Source organism: Molossus molossus, unplaced genomic scaffold, assembly GCF_014108415.1.
Source record: "Molossus molossus isolate mMolMol1 unplaced genomic scaffold, mMolMol1.p scaffold_m16_p_10, whole genome shotgun sequence".
Classification (NCBI taxonomy): Eukaryota; Metazoa; Chordata; class Mammalia; order Chiroptera; family Molossidae; genus Molossus; species Molossus molossus.
This window is the reverse complement of record NW_023425345.1, coordinates 71,230,724-71,252,261: the sequence shown is the minus strand read 5'-3', so window position 1 is coordinate 71,252,261 and position 21,538 is coordinate 71,230,724. Positions and strand designations below refer to the sequence as shown.

Here is a 21,538-nt window from a genome sequence, read left to right as displayed (position 1 = left end):
TCAAATCATCAAACAACAAGTGCTGGTGAGGGTGTGGAGAAAAGGGTCCTCTAATGCACTGCTGGTGGGAATGGAAACTGGTGCAGCCACTATGTAAAACAATATGGTGTTACCTTAAAAAATTAAAGATTGAACTTCCATTTGACCCAGTGATCCCACTTCTAGGAATATACCCTAAGAAGCCTGAAACACCAATCAGAAAGAATATATGTACCTCTATGTTCACAACATCACTATTTACAATAGCTAAGATCTGGAAACAGCCCAAGTGTCCATCAGTAGACGAATGGGTAAAAAAACTGTGATACATATACACAATGGAGTACTATGCAGCTCTGAGAAAGAAATATCTCTTATCCTTTGAGACAAAATGGAAGTACCTGGAGAGTATTATCCTAAGTGAAACAAGCCAAGCAGAGAAAGACAAATATCACATGATCTCAATTATTTGTGGAACATAATAAACATAACAGTCTGAGGAATGGGGTAGTCCCAGAGACGTGGAAGTGGGGTACAGACTGACAACCCGCAGAAGAGAGGATGGTGGGGAGAGGGAAGAGATAAACCACAGAACTTATATGCATGTATGCATGAACAATGGACATGGACAACAAAGCTGGGGACAGGGCAGGAGGGAGGAAGCGGTGAGCATCCGTGGGGAAAAAAGAAGAAACATCTGTACCAAAAATGAATAATTAATTAAATTTAAAAAATTAGATTTAAAATTTTAAAAATTGTAATATATATTGTCAAAATGTATTTAAAATAATATTTGCAAGTTAGTTTGTGTGACAGTAAACACATATTACAGATTTTATGCAACATGTGAGTTTTTCCTTCCACTGGCCTCAATATATCCCCAAAAGACACACATGCAGAGAGTTGGTTAACTTTAATTCTTATCTTCCTCTTTGAAAAGAGAGAAATCTATAATTCATTTTTTTCAGACAATACCATGTGTAATAAGTGGCATTTAAAACATAAGGTTACTGGCAATAGAGTTACAAATGATCACATTATTTAGACTATTCAGCGCAAAGCATGATTCACGTACATTTGAGAGGTTTTGAGGGTACTAACAGGCTGCTTATGAAGTTGGTATCTAAACCTTAGTGGGGTTAAGAGATATGTTTTTATTTCTATCTAGAATATTGTCAATTTTTTTTGTATAAAATATGCTCTGTATTTAGAATTTCAATTGGCTTTAATTTCTTGGTAGTGAAATAAATCGCTACTCACTCCTCTCTTAATGTTTATATATATTCAATACTAAATTATTTAAACTCAATTTTAATGCTTGACAATTTAAGCAGACAAATTAGACTACTCAGAATTAAATCTGATTACACAGTCATTGAAAGGTACTATCATATGTAGCTTGGTACAACCCATAAAATAATTCTTTATAAAGGAACAAAACTTTAATTCTGTGTGTATATCATTTTATTATCAAAATTGTTATTCTGTCCTTTATATACAATTATAATTTAGTTTCAGTTTCACTTAATGTTTCCCACATTCATTTTTTTTTAATTGTTTCTACTGTAGTTGTCCTCCATTTTACCCACCTTTGCCTCCCTCCACCGAGCCCCAGACTCCTCTAGACCTTCACCACTTTATTGTTTTTGCCTATAGGTTATGCATATATGCATATATATTCTTTGGTTGCTTTCTTCCTGTCCCCCCACCCTCCATTCCTTTTGTTAATGTTCCTCAATTTAAAGTAGGTCCTTTATATTAATGTTATACAGGCACATTTATTTTTACCTATGTGATTCCCCAAATATGTTTAATATTACCAAAAAGATCTTTTGCAAGAAAAGTGATTAATATCAGAGGTCAGAGGAATCATTTGGAACTCTAATAAAGACTGATTATATTTTTGATGTTTGATTCCTGATAACTCTCAAACCCTACCACTTTCCTCTACCTTCTATCCCACATTCAGGCAAGCTGATAATATAAGCCTGGGTGCTCTCTCTTTTTATGCTGGTAGAAATTTCAACACATGCAATTTCTAGCCAAGCTTAAGAACCTTCACTCAAGTTCTACTTCTAACCATAAAAGCAGAACCAGTCTCCTTTTGGATCATCTTGGAAAGTTATCCTGCTTACCCATAAAGCCTCATTATGTAAGTAATAAACTTTTCTATGTTCTCTTGTGTTGTGTGGGTGTGTAGCATCATTAGTCTCAATAACTAAACCAAATGCTGAGTGGGTATGCATTCCATCACTGTAAGTTTGTTAGCACTGTAAGTTGGCACTGTAAGACGTTTGTCTAGGCAACAATGACCACCACTACTCATCATTATTCTCTTGCTCTGGTTTGCTGCCTTCTCGCAAGAATGCCCTTTGAATTGTGCTTCTCTGTACTGCATTTGTTGAATCCAACTGAGTCTCTTGTAGATTTACAAACCTAAGTTGGAAATTTTAATAACAGACATTTAATGGCAGGAGTATGAAATTGGGCCTTCCTTAAAGCGGTCCTGAGTTCAGTGTCTTGGCCAGATTATCTTTGGTTATTAGCTAAATCATGTGTCTCAATTACAGTATAAGTCATGACTGATGCTAGGCTCAGGAGAACAACTCTTACTCTGTGACTGCTGGTTATGTGTTTAGGCCCCATAGGCCCCATTCAATAGAGTACACAGATGAAAAACTGATATTCTTTGCACAACATGAGCCCATTGGGTAGTTGCTTGTATGAGGAAGAATGGTCACCATGTGGCATGCTAAGGTCACATTCCTAAAAGCAGATGGCCCACTAGGACCCTATAAAATGCTTCTGTTGTTGCTGCTGCCTACATTTCTGTGGCTAGAGAAATAAGATCATGATCCTCGGGGGTTCATGAAAAAATATCCATGCATGACTATGGCACAACCATAGGATTAGTTCAGCTTTGGGTCCTTAAGCCTTATATAGCAACCACTATCTTGAAGGAGGTCCCTAACCCTGATATTGTTTTTACTGCTCTCTGGAGGGTCTTATAAATATGGACAGAGTAGAAAGTCTCACTGGAGTGGATCTAATAACTATGGGGAAGAAGAAGAAGAAAAATAAAAGAGGAGGAGGAAAAGGAAGAAAAAGAGAAGAAAATGAAATAGTAGTCATTGTCTGGATATAGAGGAAGAAACCAAAAAATAATACAGAGGTCTACAATTTGACACATTTGGAAATCCAAAATTTACTAAAATAATTTATACAAAACAAGATAAAATAACACCAACTGGCTTTTATGTCTCTACAACATGGGTTCTAAATTAACTTTACTATCTGTTGAAATGCACCAGTTGGCAAACCTTAATAACTTTAATTGATACTAGAAATCAAGCTATAGTCATACCTGGCACTTTACTAAATTTAAATAAGATAGTTCTATTCTTTTTAGGGAATTAACAAATATTAAAGTCTTGCCTTAATCACTGGAACTATTGCCTTGCCTAAAATTCCCCATGGTCACAGTACTCATCACTCTAAAATAGTGAGCATGGCCACTCTGACCCAATCAGTAATACATTTAAATTCCTAAGCCTTGGCACTTAACCAGACTTGAACCTGCCATAAACCCACAACCGGTATCACCCACCTCCCAATTAAAATAGGTAATATAATCCAGTTTAAATTAAAACAGTCCTTCAAATATTGAAACCCATTATACAAAATGAATTTGATAAGGGATGCTTTTCCCCATCATTTCTCCATTTAACATAATTTGGCTTGATTTTAAACTTGAAAAAAAATGAACGGAAACTCATTGTAGATTATAAAAACCTTTATTCTGTGGTTTCCCGCAAGAAGGCATTCATGTTCAATATAGTAAAATTATTTACTCCATCCAATCAGACACTAGTAAACACTTTGCAGTCATAGATTTGGCTAACATGTTCTGTTCATTGGCTATTTTAATAGCCTCTCAGTTGCAGTTTTCCTTTAACTTTAAAGAAACACAATTCAGTTTTACCTGACTACCCATGGAATACCTCACCAGTACTGCCACATTACACAATCTTTACAGAAAAGAATTTAACCCCATTCAACTTTCTCCAAGAGCACAGGTATGACATCACATCAGTGACATCATTTTCTAAGGAGATTCATTTAAAAAACTCATTCAGGGCATACAAAAACAGAGGAGCAAAGGGGATGGGCTATTGACAAATCCATAGTAGAAGGCTCCATCATCTTGGTTCCTAAAAATTATTTGATCAGTCAAGGGTTGCTCTGTCACTAACACTATTAAGAAACAAATATTGATCTACTCATCACCATAAATATTAACATAAGCCAAATATCGTTTAGGCATTTTTGTGTTCTGAAGGCAACACTATTGATTTATAAAATTTACCTAAATTGATTTATGCTATTTGCATACAAAAGACTCTGGCGTCAATCCAAACTGCAGTGCAATCAGCATTCTCTTTAATGCTTCCCAAACACTCCTTCACTGTAAAAACTTTAGCAACCATCTCTCATACCTCCTGGAGTCTCTGGATCAAACATTATGCCAATAAACTTCTCTTGGACCACAAAGTGCCCGTGGGCTTCTGCACTACATGCTATTAGAGTATCACTTGCTGGTTACATAATAGGTTCACATAGTCTCTAAGCCTATGATCCTCCATACCCAGCTGTTCATTATGCCTTGGGTCATGAAATCAGCACCCTGCAAACTTGATTCAACCACCAAGGTCTCCTCGATAAAATGATAACTGTACTTATGAGATAAAATTAAATCTGGGTCCTTTGACATATCCTGGCAGCAGGGGGAATGTCTCCTTATCTCCTCCAGTCCATTGTCAGATGCATGGTGCTGTAGAAGGTCACTCTCTCTTTTACCCCTTATTTCTACTCGAAGAGCATTTTTCCATTAACGGAGCAAATAGCAAAGAGAATATTTATACATATATGGTCTTCATCTCCAAGGAGACCTCTTGTTTCCTCAAATTTCCCATAATTACCCAAGACATTCTGATTGACTTCAATCAATTTTTTCTTTATTGTTGAGAATAATACAGATGTTCCCCATTCTCTCCCCTATTACCCCCACCCCTGTTCCCATGCTGCCCTAGGCATTCACCGCCCTATAGTCTGTGTCCATGGGCAATACATATATGCATATACGGTCTCTGGTTAATCTCCCCTTCCCCACCCCCTCCGAGATTCATCAGTCAGTTCCATGTTTTCATGCCTCTGATTCTATTTCATTCATCAGATGATTAGATTCCACATATAAGTGAGATCATTTCAAATGTTATTAGTAGTTATTTCAATGAATAAGCATTTAAACACCATAAATTTAACTGGATTCTACTTTTCAACCATTTAAGAGGATGCCTCAAAAATAGACAATCAAGGATATAATTTGTACATTGAAATTATTAACATGGATTTTTTACTTCTGAAAATATCATTCTTCTGTTCAATTTTTATCATTTGTTGAGTAAATAGAAAAAAACAAATATTTGATGTATATATGTATATATCTTCTCTAAGAAACTAGGAACTTCATTTGAAACATTCCTAATTACCTGCAGAATGTCTGGATTTCAGAGTAGAAAGTAAAAGTAATTTGCATAAAAACAATATTATAGACTGTATGATAATTTAGAAAAACATAACTAGCTTTCTTGGTGAAAATAAATATATTAAAAAGTCTACATCGCTTACACACTTAAGTCAGTCAATAAAGTTGTAATCAATGAAAAATATCCATTTGAAGACATGTTTTTCTTTTGTTTGATTGTTTTTTAAATTTTTTTCCTTTTACTGATTTTACAGAGAGAGGAAATGAGAAGGAGAGAGAGATAGAAACATTGATGAGAGAGAACATTGATTGGCCGCCTCCTGCATGTCCCTCACTCCCCAGTGAGGGCCCACAACCTGGGCATGTATCCTGACCGGCAATTGAACTGGAGACTTCTTGGTGCATGGGTTGATGCTCAACCACTGAGCCACACCAGCAAACAAGACATTTTTTTCTTATTTTACATATATTAGCTAACTTTATTTATCCAATATACATGACATGGAGTAGACTGCTTCAGAGGATGTTATAAGTGAAATATTTTTAGTGACCTTATTTTCTCATCATTGCTATTTGAGGTGACTAAAAAAAAAAAATCTGATCTTTAGTCAAACATAGAACTGTAAAGGACTAGAAAGAGTACTATGCAGTCTGGAACACCATTGTTCTCCAACTATAATTATAGATATATTAGAAATTAGCTATTGTTATACCCTGATAGTTTAATATCATTATTAACAACCACACCCACAACGAGCATTATTAGAAAGACTTGCATGCTGCAAAGTGGTCAGAAACAATAAAATATATTCAAATATCTGTTTCTTTATTAAGTTACCCATGTCTAATATCTACTCTATATTTACCTTTCTTCTGCTTTCTTAGAGAATAAAAGTTGTTTTTGTGATTGTATGTAATAAGGTGTTATACACTTTGGCTTATATTTTTGGTAACATTCTTAGTATTATTAGCATTAATGTGTATATGTGTGTGTATTTTTCTTTTTCCTATAAAATTATAGATATAGATATATATTAGATGGAAATGTATATTATAAATAAAATTGAGTACCATTGCTAAAGTTTTTTCTATTTAGTTTTCTTCTGCTAGGTTTCTATTAATACGATTGTAATATTTATGTCTTTATTCATAGTGTGCATATAGCTTATATCTACCTGTGTAAATTCTATTTCAAGATCTGTTTCTCCAGGAGGGGGGTGGGATCAGGGAGGAGAGGGTGAATGGAGGTAAAATGGAGGAAATATCTGTAATACTTTCAACAATGAAAATAAAATAGAATAAATATCTGCTTCTCAGTGAAAATTTTCCCAAATGTCTCATTTGAAATAAAGCATCCCCTATCTTTGAATATACCATAGAACAACATCATCTTTATTGCAGAATACTATATTCTTTCCACTTATCTTGATGTGGACTTACTTATAAATTATATTGTGAAGCATGGACTATGGTTTTACAGCTTTGAATTCCTCACATCATTTAATACACTAGTTAGCTGCCCTTATAACTACTTTAACAGTTGAGATGAAATCAGAGCCAATGGTACAAACTTAGGACAAACAAGATTGTCTTAAGTTTGAATCAAGTAAGCATAATTTATGAAGAAGAGGTCACTGCAGGTGCATCAACTTCTAACTGTAGATTCTCATAAACATGAGAACGTATTGTCCCTCATTGTTTCATCTTTATATGATAGAAAAAAAGGTAGATGGTAGGAGGTGAGAGCAGCTATTAGTATCATCTTCATGTATTTAGTTCTTTATTCTACATTGAAGTAAAGTTATAAGGCTCAATACCACTGTTATCTCATTTGAAAAGCACAATGTTGTTATATGATGATAAAATGTCCAGTTATTAGCAAGTGCAGAAAAGCTAATTATAGCTGTTTGTATCTTTCTACATCACATATTGATACTACTGTTAAAGCCCATATCATAATTTCCAGTTTATTGTCTCTCAGATCCTCAGTCATAAAGAGTGCCTTCTTCATCTCACAACTTCCAGTACTCGACACAGCTCATAATCAGTACATATTTGTAAAATGAATTTATAGTCTTATTTGAATTGTACAATTGCCACTTACAATTATAGAGCTCATGCTACTCCTTGATGAATTTTGCCATTACATGTGGCTTTAAAAAACTTTAAATTTGTTATAAATAAACAATATTATTGATAATTTTAACTTTTGAAGACATAATTTAGAGTATAAATAAAAGTTAGGTTTTAAACCTTTGCAGGGTTATTACAGTAATGATTTGGTTTGACAAATGTTGGGTTAAAACTCTCATCATTATTCTGATAAATGTTTCTAAGACAAATTGAGAGAGGAATTAGCTGCTAGCGTTTCATGAACCTTTAAAAATATAATTAACATTAGTTGTATAGACTAAAATGAACACAGAATATAAAACCTGTTACTTCACTAAATTTTAATCTACCCATAGACAGAATGTTATTAACAATAATACATGTCATTATTAATTAATCATAAAGTTGATGGTAATAACTAACATTAATTTGCTGATACTAATTTCCTAGTTTCTCAGTGGGTTAATTGTGGTAAAATATTTTCAATATTACATAGTAATTAGCTAGGCTGGGATTTGAACCCAGCTTTTTGTTTCCATAGTGCCATATTGCATCTGCATATTGCATCTAAGTCAGGATTAATTCTGACTTATATTAAAAACCTTATATCTAATTTCTTAACATGGTCCAAATGGACATATTGGACCTATTACTATTAAAATATTTTGTCATTCCTCATATCCATACTCCTATTGAAATGATATCTTTTTACCTCCAAGCATTTCAATTTCTAGAAGAACTTTATCAGTATCTAATGTCCACCTCAGTTTTCTAAGATCAGTTGGATATGAAATGTCTTTTTGAACACTCAGAATGAATTTTTATTCTCTTATGGCACAAATCATATCCAATTTGCCCTTTAGTTATTGCATGTTCATATTCTCCTCCTCCCCCCAAAAACCAGCTTCTAGACCACAGGAATTATATCTTGTCCATTTTCTATCTGCCATGATACCTGATGCAATAAAGTAATAATATTTTGCATTTGTAGAGTCCTATGTAGTTTATTAAATATTTTTAATAAATTCTTGATGATACAAAGAATAATTTTATTAAAATTTGAGATTTTCAAACTGCCATGGCTTACATCTAAAATTGGGTACATTTAGAACCCAATCATCAGTGTAGAATTGGAATGATTGACTCTTAAGGCATTTCATCTCCCCTTATGTTCTACAGTTGGATCTTCATGACAACCTTGTGAAGCAATCAGAAGAGCCATTTAAAAGACATATTTTTCTCCCTGGCTGGTTTGGCTCACTGGTTAGAGTGTTGGCCTGCGGTCCCAAGAGACCCAGGTTCGATTCCTGCTAAAGACATGTACCTCAGTTGCAGTTCGTCCCCAGTCCTGGTTGGGTTGTGTGGGTGGCAGCCACTCGATGTGTCCCTTTCACGTCGATGTTTCTCTCTCTCTCTTTCTCCCTTCTACTCTATCTGAACAACAAAATGGAAAGGTGTCCTCAGGTAAGGATAAAAACAAACAAACATGTTTTTCTATTACATTATTAACACCATAGACACCAAAATATGAGTGCTTCAGATGCTTAAATATCAGGTTATATTTATGTAGATTATCCACTGAATGCTTTTGCCAATTATCTGGAATAGCTTTAAAATTATTACTATGGAGTCAAAGGACCTGGTGTGATGCACAGAAGCAGAAGGCTCCAGCCCCCCTCATCCCCACCATTAATTAACATAAGTATTAGTTTATTTATTAGATATATTGGAGCTGTGGGAAAAATATTTTATTTAACAAATAGTTTCCTCAAGGGAAACAAGAAGAAAGGAAGAAAGGGAGCAGGAGGGAGAGGGAAAGAAGAAGGACAAGTTATAAGAGAAGGAGAATAACAACAAAGGAAAGAAGTGGAGGAAAAAGAGGGAGAGAGAGAAGAGGAGAGGGAGGAAGGAAGGCTATATGCACAGATCGTAAAAATCATAGGCATAAGGAAGAACAGAAACTCACAAAAATGATGGCTGAGAAATTAAAACTACTTCACAAACATAGTTCAGGTAAACATGTATATAGGAAGATAAAAATAAATATTCCACAAAGAAAATATGTATATGCAGGGAGGAGCAAAGGTAGGTTTACAGCTGTGAGTACGTGAAAAGGAGTTTATTCTTGTATTATTATTTATTGATTGTATTTTTCTCTATACAAACAACTATAAACCTACTTTTCCGCACCCTGTACTTACATTTACCTTTTTACTAATATATGAAATAATAGAATAAAAATTTTTAGCTCGCAATTTTTCCCAAGGAAAACATGCTAAGGGAAAGGATTAAATTGGGAGCACTAAGAATTAATTACCTTTTCTGACTGCTTATTCATTGTCACGAAAAATAAAGGGGGGGGGGCATGTACTATTTCCTTTCTTCTACCTGTTAAAAATCTATGCTGTGAGGATGTATTGGAAATTGAATAGAGCAAAGAAATAAAATACCCTGACCTTTAGAGTGTTCTCTCATTTTTTAGTGAAAAGACATTTCCTTTGGTTACTTTATCGTAGCTTTATATTCCTTAGATTTATTATACAGAAATTGAACTTTGTTGTAATTTTTACTGGGACTGTATCTCTCATGTATATTTAACCTGTACTCGAGGTCTGAAGTTAGGGAGATGGCACAAAAGAGAAGGGGGAGCTATAATGTTATCACATAGAGTCACATAGACTGAAGCAAACCTTGTTTGTATGATACCCAAAGAGTCTAAAATCTTCTGAGATGCCTACCAAGAAGTAATATAAGGTTGTGGTTAAAGATTTGTATTCTGGACTAGTACATCCTGTGGTTTCTAAATCTAATTCTATATTTGACTAACTTAACCATCAATGTTACAGTTTTACCATTTGTAAAATGAGGAGTATGAACTATTTCCCTCATACATTTGTTGTTGATTCAGAAAATCCCTGCAAGAAACTTAGAGTAATACCTAAATACATATCAAATGCTTAGGGAAAGGTTAGTTAATATTATTATCATGAGCTGCATCAGTTCACATAAATGAACACTTAAGATGATAGTACCCACTGTTCTCCATTTGCATTCATCACTTGTGAAAACTTCAGCATAAGTGTGGGACAAAAGAAAACAGTATCATATATCACATAAAACTGAATTAGAATCCCTGAAATCACCTTGAACTATTTTAAAATTAGTTTCTTCATATATAAAATAGAAAAAAAATAGGGTTTTACAGATGCTCAAATGACAAAATTGATGTGAAGATTTTATCACAGAACCTGAGAAATGGTAATTACTGATAAAATGTTACTGTATTATTAGTGTAATAGTCTGACTACAATTTTCATGTTTGATTACTGGCAGCTTTGAAGCCCCAAGCTCCCCTCTTCCATTTCTGCCCTACATTTGAGCACACTGACGAGAAAGCCCAGAGCTAATCCCTTTAGCCCTGGCAGGAAGTTCAAATATGCAGCTGCTCAGGAACTCTCACCCTGGCCCCACTGCCTACTCATTATAAAAACAGCAGGCCAATTTCCTTCCCCTGGTTTCTTAACCCATTTTCAGAACAATTTATTAAGTCTGCCTTTTTTTTTTATTTCCCAGAAAGCTTCTGTATGTAAGTAAAAATACCTTTTCACACTCTCTTGGTATATATGGGCATCAATGGTCTGGACATTACATTCTAACCAATTTTAGGTGGCGATCTATTCTGCTTCCATAGAGTGGCTACAATAAAAAGCAACTTCATGGGCCATGTGATACTTTATTCATGTGAATAAGAATTCTATGACTTACAGGATTCAGACAAACTGTATCTGAAATACTCATGCCAATATTGAAGGAGAGAAAACAATGTAACATCTCAGGCCACTTTTTTTTTTAGCAGCTTTAGTAGGGAATTTAACAAAGTGTCATTGGAGGTTCTTTGTAAAGGAGTAAACTTAATGATCATCCCTTATCCACCCTTTCTTATTTTGTGAATGTAATGCATATATTTGAGGTGTCTTCTTATACATTTTTTTGCTTCTCTTTTAATTATTATGTATGTATACTGCTTATTCTTTTCATGTAATTTATATTTCATATTAGTAAATTCTGTACTTTAATTTTTGTAAAGTTGTTCTCATTTGCTAATCTATTTTTATAGCTCCCCTGTCATCAGGTGTTTATTATAGAGTTACATTCTGTTTTATTTATACTCTTTTTCATTCTTTTTTTATGTTTATCTTCTGTAATAAATACCATATTTACTCATCTTTTGAAGTGTTGTTACAATATCATTTGTACCAAAATGTCGAGATTTTGTTTTCATGCTCTCTGTCGCTATGTGGACTCTATTTATCAATTTATAAGTTATTTTATCTAGAAACAAAACCTCAAAAATCCTGTTATTGCATGCTTATTCATTTATATATTTGGATTCAATTCATACTTTATTTTCTTTGGCGGTGAGTTACTTTCCATGAAAATGGATTTTCATTCTTTAAGAATAAATAAAAGGTTAATGAATATACATAGTCTTAATTTCAAAGAACATTACTATTGATTGCCATTATGTGTGAAATCACTAGACTTAGGTAGTCAGCACTGATTATAAGGAAAGAAGCCTGAATAAAATGAACAGAGTTGAGTGTTCTGTGCTGTCACCTATTGTATTTTGTTGTTGTTTGGACATTTGTAAATGAAAATAGTCTTTTAAAACTGTGAATTTTTTGGGTTTCTTAAAGTTCTCATTAACTCAATAACATTATAGTTATCTTTTTTTTTTTACATTATCTTGCATTTTATATGGCTTTTAAATAAATAAAATATATTCATTTCCTATTTTAGACTTATTAAGTAGCAAAGTAAATATTTTGAAAAGATTAGAATGAACAGTTGGTATTTCATCAGTTAAAAGGATATAATTTGATAATAATGTGGGTTTCTCCTTATACTTAGTACATTTTCCTTTAGTGACTCAGTTCATGCTTTATTGGGCCTTGGTTTTCCTCTGTTGAGTTCTTTTAGGCTGAATTCTGTGATATAACTGACTTGAAATTTTTCTGGGCAGAAGCTAATATATATGCAATTATTTCCCACCTCAAAAACAGCAGAACTGGTGAAAAATTCCTGCTCACTCTTGACTTTCTTCACTTTCAGTGGCACTGTTCATTCATAGCCTGACACTCTTTTTGCTGAAGTGTCATTCTATCTTTTCGTGATGCTCACAAAGTTCTTAAAAAATATAAGCTCAATTAAAGAATGCACAAAACCTTACAATATCTTAATGTTTCTTTGTTATCTAGTCTCACTTAAGTCAAGTAAGTTGAAATGATGTGTTGTGGTGACAGGTATAAGGGCAAAGGATTTCTAGAATTGCTATGTCTAAGAACCTCTTCACAGGGAGATCGCAGGGACAGAAAATGCCAGACAAGTAACTAGAGTTGATAACTGGTATAAAGATGAGACAAGAAGTAGGCATTATGTAACAGGTATTCTTATTTATCTATTAATTGATTGGTTTCACTAAGCTACAACAGAGAGAAATGTAGAGATCTTAAGTGTAAGTTCAGTGAGTTCAATCTAATGTACATACTGTGTAACTAAAATCTTTCTCAAGATTTACATTTTCAAAAGTTTGCTCACACCCCTACCCTATCAATTCCATCCCCACACCTACCATGTTAGGAAACCACTGTTCTTTATTGATTTTTTTTTTCAGAAAGATAGTTTTTTAATAAAAAAAAATATATTTATTGATTTGAGAGGGAGAAGGAGAGGAAGAGAGAGAGAGAAAAACATCGATGAGAGAAAACATCAATTGGCCACCTCCTGCATGCCCCCCTACTGGGGATTTGGCCTGCAACCTGGGCATGTGCCCTGACCAGAAATCAAACCAGCAACCTCCTGGTGCATGGGTTGGTGCTCAACCACTGAGCCACACCAGCCGGGAAGGTAACTACTGTTCTGATTGCATTAAGCACTTCTTAATTTCTATGTCATAGAGAAGTTCTATGTCATAGAGAAAGTTCACAAAGTTTAATACTTCTGAAATGATTACTTATCAGTTTATGAAATCTGTGTATCATCTTGATCTTTCTGATTATTATTTGCTAAGATTCTGGTTTTGGAAACCACTGACAAGTATAAGTGGTTAAATAAGATATAAGACTGAAGTGTTTTTGATTTGTCAGGTTTGTTTGGCTTGTTTGTTTGTCCTAAATTAAGAAACCAAAAAATAACTCATCGTTTTTTGTTGTTGTTTACATCAGCTTTTCTTTTATTATAGTCTATAAATATACTTATATCTATTTAAATGATAGAATTCATATTTCAAGGCACTAAGTCTCTAAAATTATTGTACTTTCTAATTTCCAACACTGAAACATGAGGAGTGAAACTGCCAATTTGATATTAAATTTAAAGGTTAGAATTTATAGAATAAATTAAGTACTTTCAGAAATCTCAAATAAGGAATTAATAGCTAGAGGTTGAACTAATAATTTTGAAATGATTTGATCATCACTTGGTATATTCTTATTACTCATTTTCCTTTTATTTATGAATCTAAATGGGATAAAAATTCTACCTTTACATGGTACGATAGAGTTATTAACAGAAGAGACACATTCACTCATTTGCTATAACTCTGGACATTTATCTTGCTTTACAATGCTAATTATTTATGCCTTGAGCCTCTTCATGAGCAGTGACTGTTTGTGCAAAATCCATTTCTGTTTCTGCAGAAATTTTCTTTGGAGTCAGTGGTGCTGCCACTGAGCAATTTTAAATGTGTTTTGTTAGGTATCTTTGTTCTGTATGGGGTATTCTCAGACCACACTTTTAGTTTTGGTTCCCATTGTTTCTTCTAAAGCTATTAAAATCCTACCAAGTTGGTCCACCATAAACTTTGAATTTTCAGTGAAGCACATAGGTGGTTTCACTTTAACCACATTTTTATGAGGTTCATCAGCACTGAGAACCGCTCGCTTTTCTTTTCATTTTGTAGACAATGCGTCATGTTTCCACTGTGGCAGGAGTCTTTTTCTGATGGCACTTAACTAAATCAGTTCTGATAAAAATACCAACACCCCTCACATCTCCTATCAAAGTGTGTTTAGTCTTGTTCATTCAATAATTCAGTAATATAATTCCCTACTCTTATGACATTTCCTTGAAAGTCTTCAATCTTAAGTACACCCCGGATGACCAAATCAAAAGCACAAGATACTAGGTTCCTTTATAGAGTACTGAATAACCCAGAGCTGCTAAAGGTTTCCACAATTTCTTTGGTATTGCCACACATGCTATTGAGTGGCTATTGCCCATTGGTTTTCTCATTGTGATTATGTCCAGGACAAAGACTTAAGTATGCATTTGGAAGCTCCAGAAATGTTTCTCAACTTGGCCAAAGCCTCATAATTTTTGGTTAATTAAAATTTAGAATATGCCAAACAAATCTAATTATTTTATTTATTTTTTTTATCCTCACTCAAGGACATTTTTCCATTTTCTTGTTCAGATAGAGTGGGTGGGAGAAAGGAAGAGAGAGAGAGAGAAACATTGACGTGAGAGGGACACATCGAGTGGCCACCACCCACACGATCCAACCAGGGCCAGGGACAAACGGCAACCGAAGTATGTGCCCTTAGCAGAAATCAAACCCGGATCCCTCTGGACCGCAGGCCGAAGCTCTAACCGCTGAGCAAAAGTGGCCAGGGCCAAATCTAATTATTTTAATATCCCAGCCTTTAATTAAACTAAAGAATAATAACTTTATGATAAAAATGGCCATTTAGAAAATATATTTTAGGTACAGAAGACAGGAGTTTGATTATTTTGAATTTAGGACCTAAATGTGTAAAAGGTAAAAATCAAAACAAAAAAAGGTAAAAAATAAAAACAAAACATTTCAAGGGAAAAAGAGAAACATAAGTCACAAGTATACAAACATAATATTCAACATGTGGAAAATATTACACATAATATTCTAAAACACTCACAAACACACACATGCACATATGCACTTGGCAATCAGTGCCAACATATTAGGAACTTTTAATTTTTACAAAAATTTGTGTTTCCCAAAAGTAATTTACAAATATTTTTAAAAGTACAGAAAATTAAAACTATTTTTGTGATAAAAGGAGACTTACTTAGGCACAGGTAACTAGTATTTAACAGAGAGAAAATTTAAATTCTAGTTACTCCTATTTTTGTTTTCATACCATACATTTAACAATTTGTGTTAAAGGAGCCACAAGACTTTTTTTCCTGGTAAATAAACCTATCACATTTAGCCAATTTTGTTAAATTTTAAATACATTTCATTGCTTCTTTCTAACTCACTATTTGCACTTATTATGAACTCATACAAAATTCATTTCATTCATATCTTCTACACTTATAAATCTTTCATATTTTGATGTAACCAAACCCTTCTTTCTTTAAAAAAATTTTCCTTTTTATCTTTTTTATTCCTAGATCAACAATAAGTATCCATTACTCTGCACATCTACCTACTATATTACACACTTTTCTGTTTCATTTATTCAAAATTAACAGGTATATAACATGACCAAAATGCATTTATATGTCCTCTTTAGCTGAAGGCTATACTATAATGTATTACATATGAGCACAAATTATATTTTTCATAAATGTAATTTATCAGTTAATATGAGTTTAAGGTCTTACAGTAAAAAAAAATATGGGAGTTACTAACGTTTAACTATCTGTCCTTTTCTTTATGGCTTGAACAAGGTAAAAAAACTTTGTAAGAATCAATTACTTTGAAAGTCATCCTTTATTACAATTTGTAGAAGCAATATATTTTGGTTCAACCACAAGTCAATAAAAATATTTAGAATTCAAACCATGTTAAAATGTATCTATTTATTTATTTATTTTCATGAGAACTTATAAGATCTACTCTCTTAGCAGCTTTCAAATACAAAATACAGTACTGTTAATTATAGCCATCATATTGCAACGTAAATGCCCAGAACTTAATTATCTTATAACTGGAAGTTTGCATCCTTTTAAACACCTTCACCCATTTTCTTCACTCCTCCATCCCTGCCCCCCCACCCCCAATCCTACTCCTGGCAAGTACCAATCTGTTATCTGGTTTTAAGAGATTGGTACATTTTGATTTCACATATAAGTGAGATCATACAGTATTTGTCTTTCTCTGTCTGGCTTATTTCACTTAGCATGTCCTCAAGATCCACCCATGTTGTTCCAAGTGGCAGAAACATATATATTTTTCTTTATCCATATCCATATCCATCAGTGGACACTTAGGTTATTTCCTTGTCTTGGCGCTTACAAATAATGCTGCAATAAATATGGAAGTGCAGCTATCTCTTTGAGATAGTGATCTAATTTGTTTTAGATATATACCCAGAATTGGAATTCCTGAATCATATGGCAGTTCTATTTTTAATTTTTTGAAGAACCTCCATATCATTTTCCATAGTGGTTATACCAACTTACATTCTCACAAAAGTACACAAGGGTTCCATCTTCTCCAAATCCTCAGCAACACTTGTCATCTCTTATCTTTTGTATGACAACCATTATAACAGGCATAAAGTGGTATCTCATTGTAGCTTTGATTTGCATCTTCATGATGATTAATGATGTTGAACAAAATTAATATATCTTTTCATATATCTGTTGGCAATTTACATATCTTTAAAAAATGTGTATTTAGATTCTTTTCTTGTTTTTAAATCAAGTTATTTATTTTTTTACTAGTGAGTATAATGAATTTTTTTTCAGAAATAGAAAAAGTAAATTTGTATGGTAACACAAAATATCCCAAATAGCCAAAGCAATCCTGAACGACAAAGCTAGAAGAATCACATTTCCTGATTTCAAATTATATTGCAAAGCTATAGTAATAATAAAAAAAAATATATGGTACTGGTATATAAACAGACCTATAGACCAGCAGAACAGAATTGAGAGCCTAGAAATAAATCTATGCATATATGGTCAACTGATCTTTGATTAATATTTGACAAGAAAACCAAAACTCAATGAAAAAAAAATGGTAGTCTGTTCAATAAATTGTATTGGGAAAACTGGATATTCATAGGCAAAAGAATGAAACTAGACCCACATCTTATACCACTCATAAAAATTACCTTGAAATGAATTAAAGATTTAAGGAAGACCTGTAACTATAAAATGCTTAGAATAAAACAAACAAACAAAAAAACTCCTTGACATTTGTCTTGGCAATGACTTCATGGATATGACAGCAAAAGCACAAGCAACACGAGCAAAACTAAATAAGTGGGACAACATCAAACTGAAAAGCTACTGCATCATCAAACTGAAAAGCTACTGCATAACAAAAGAATGAACAAAATGTAAAGGTAGCCAATAGGATGGTAAAAAATATTTGTAAAGCACGTATGTCATAAGGGGTTAATAACTAAAATAAATACAAAATTCATACAATTCTTAGCCTTATACAAAGGAGAATATTTTTACACTGTGATAAAATTAGGAAGAAGACATGCAACTCCAGTTTCTAAAGAGAGCTTTAAATTTATCAGAAATGTTAAATAACATTTTTAACACAAATCGTAAACCCCTGTATTTACAAATTATATTTTAAAAGATTCTTTAAATTATGTTTGAAAGTTCTATAACAGTTTTCTTCTTATCTCTAACCAAGACCAAGGCTATTAGCTTAACTCACTGAATTTTAGAATTTTTTTTATAGAAAAAAATATTTCCTATCTAGTCATTTACAGAGCTGTTTTGGGAAGATAAAATGCTTTTCTTTATAAAAGTCAAACCATTTCAACATTGAAAATTGAACTTTTTAAAAGATGTCTTGAATTTTAAATTTAAATAAATCCTAACTATGTGTCAATTAAAACCAGAGCTCCAGTAGATTGCAAGAGCCCTTTAAAATGTGATGTTATTTTATAAGCCTCCCAAGTGAACAACCTTATTCATGTCAAAAATTCCTCTGTCTGGGGTTCAAGATGACAGGGAGTAGGAGGATCTTGCCTATAATGCCTCCCAGAACTAAACTGGAAGTTACAGCTAAATTGGGGAATAATCACCCTGAAATACTAACTGGAGATTATCTGGAGAGGAGATTTTTAACCAAGAACTGTAGAAGTCACACTGAGACTGCACCTGTACAACAACTTACATGATGAGGTTAGAGTCGAGCCACATAGACAGCAAGCCCGAGGGTTGATCCCACACATGAATGTGACAATAGCAATCAGATCCAATTACAATAAGAGGATCCACATAAACCACTCATGGGACATTCTTAGAGCATCCAGCTCAGGAAATCAAGGAGATTTCATCACTGGGTCCCACAGGAAACTTACTACATAAAGCCATCCTACATAGACTGGGAGGCATAGCAGTTCTGATACATAGAAACAAATACAAAGAGACTGCTAAAATGGGGAGACAAAGAAACAATCCCCAAATGAAAGAAAAGGAAGAATCTCCAGGAAAAAAAAAAAAGCTAAATAAAATGGAGGAAAGCAATTTCTCAGATATAGAGTTCAAAGTAATGGTTACAAGGATACACAAGGAACTTAGAATTACAAAGAACTCATTGGAAACTAAGAAAGGAAATAGAAACCATGAACAAGAACCAGATAGAAATGAAGAATACCATATCTGATATCAGGAATACTCTGGAAGGAATTAAAAGTAGAATGAGTGAAGCAGAGGATCAAATCAGTGACCTGGAAGACAAAGTAGGAAAAAAACACCCAATTAGAGCAGCAAAATTAAAAATAATTAAAAAGCAGGAGGATAGTTTAAAGAAATTTCGGGACAATATGAAATGTATCAACATCTGCATCATAGGTGTACCAGAAGAAGAAAGCAAGCAAGAAATACAAAGGCTGTTTAAAGAAATAATGACAAAAACTTTCCTAACCTGGTGAAGAAAAAAAGTCACACAAGTTCAGGCAGAACAGAGAGTTCCAATCAAGATAAACATGAACAGACCCATACCAAGACACATCATAATTAAAATGAAGAATGTTACAGACAAAAAAAAAGAATCTTAAAGGCAGCAAGACAGACAGGGAGTTACCTACAAGGGAGTTACCAATAAACTGTCAGCTGATTTCTCAACAGAAATTCTTCAGCCCAGAAGGGATTGGCATGAAACATTCAAAGTAATAAAAAGCAAAGACCTGAATCCAAGACTATTCAGCAATGCTATCATTTAAAATTGAAGGCAAAATAAAGAGCTTCCCAGGCAAAAAGAAAAAAGAAAGAAACAAAAACAATGCTAAAAGAGTACATTACCACACTGGCCCGTTTGGCTCAGTGATTAGTGCAATGGCCTGTGGACCAAAGAGTTGCAGGTTTGATTCCAGCTAAGGGCACGTACTTTGGTTGCAGTTTGTCCCTGGCCCTTGTCAGGGTCATGCGGGAGGTGACCAGTCGATGTTTTTCTCTCATGCTGATGTCTCTTTCTCTCTCTTCCACCCTTCCTCCCTCCCTCCTTCTCCAGTCTATCTGAAGATGAATAAAAAAGGTGTCCTGGGGTGAGGATTAAAAAAAAAAAAAGAGTGCATTACCACCAAATCAGCACTGAAAAAAATGTTAAAGGGACTGCTTTAAGAAGAAGAAGAAGAAATAGAGAGAGGAACGTAGTTATAAAGAAAAATATGGCATTAAATAAGTACCTTAATAATAACCTTTAATGTAAATAGATTAAATGCTTCAATCAAAAGACAGGGTAGCTGAATGGATAAGGAAACATGACCCACATATATGCTGTCTAAAAGAGACCCACCTCAGAACAAAAGACTCACACAGGATGAAAGTGAAAGAATGGGGAAAAAAATATATCATACAAATGGAAATAAAAAAAAAAAAGCTGATGTAGCACAGGCTGGTGTGGCTCAGTGGTTACAGCATTAGCCTATGCACCACAGGGTCATGGGTTTGCTTTCTGGTCAGGGGCACATATCTGAGTTTCAGATTCAATCCTTGTCCTAGTTGAGGTGCATGTGGGAGGCAACCAATCAATGTGATCTCTCACATCAATGTTTCTCTCTACCCGCCTCTCTTTTTTACTCTAAAAATCAATGGAAAGAATTGCCTCAGGTGAGGATTAATCAAAAATAAAAAAGCTGGGCTAGCAATACTCATATCTGACAAAACAAACTTCAAAACAAAGGCCATAACAAGAAGGTCACTGCATAATACTAAAAGGATTGATTCAACAAGAAAATATAACCCTTGTAAATATATATGCACCCAATATAGAAATACCTAAATGTATAAAAAAAAGCTCTAGGAAGATTTTAGGGGAGAGATTGACAGTGATACAGTCATAGTAGGCAACTTTAACACCCCACTGACCTCACTGAATAGATCTTGCAGACCTAAAATCAACAAGGAAACGATGACCTTAAACAACACACTAGAGAAAATAGATTTAGTTGATATTTACAGAACATTTTGTCCCAAAGTGGCAGGATATACATTTTTCTCAGGTGCACATGAACATTCGCAAAGATAGACCATATGTAAGACACTAAATAAGTCTTAACAAATACAAGAAGATTGAAATTGTATCAAGTATCTTCTCAAATCATATTGGAGGGGAGGAAAGGGGAGAAAATGGGGGATATATATATAATACTGACAATAATAAAGTGAAAAAATATATATTCCTCTGTTACCACAATTCCAAATTGCCTTTGGTGAAATTATGCCAGTTAGAGAGATTTACATATGAGTTAGGATTGTAACATGAAACATGAAGAAAGTCTGGAGGGAACACATTTATGAAAATTCATAAAAACTACAGTAGTCAGTAAGAATTATAATTGTGAAACCACATGTCTTCAAAACCTGTCCAAACACTAGTCATCACCAAACACTAGCAGCCCAAAGAAAAACTAAGCACTGGCAGAGTAAATGAATTAAAAT

At 33.7% G+C, this 21,538-nt stretch overlaps 1 pseudogene; it reads right to left on the bottom strand.

Annotated features, from left to right (window-relative positions):
* Nucleotides 1–14,288: 14,288 nt before the first annotated feature.
* Nucleotides 14,289–21,538, bottom strand: part of LOC118623739 — a 46,149-nt pseudogene continuing 38,899 nt past the window's right edge.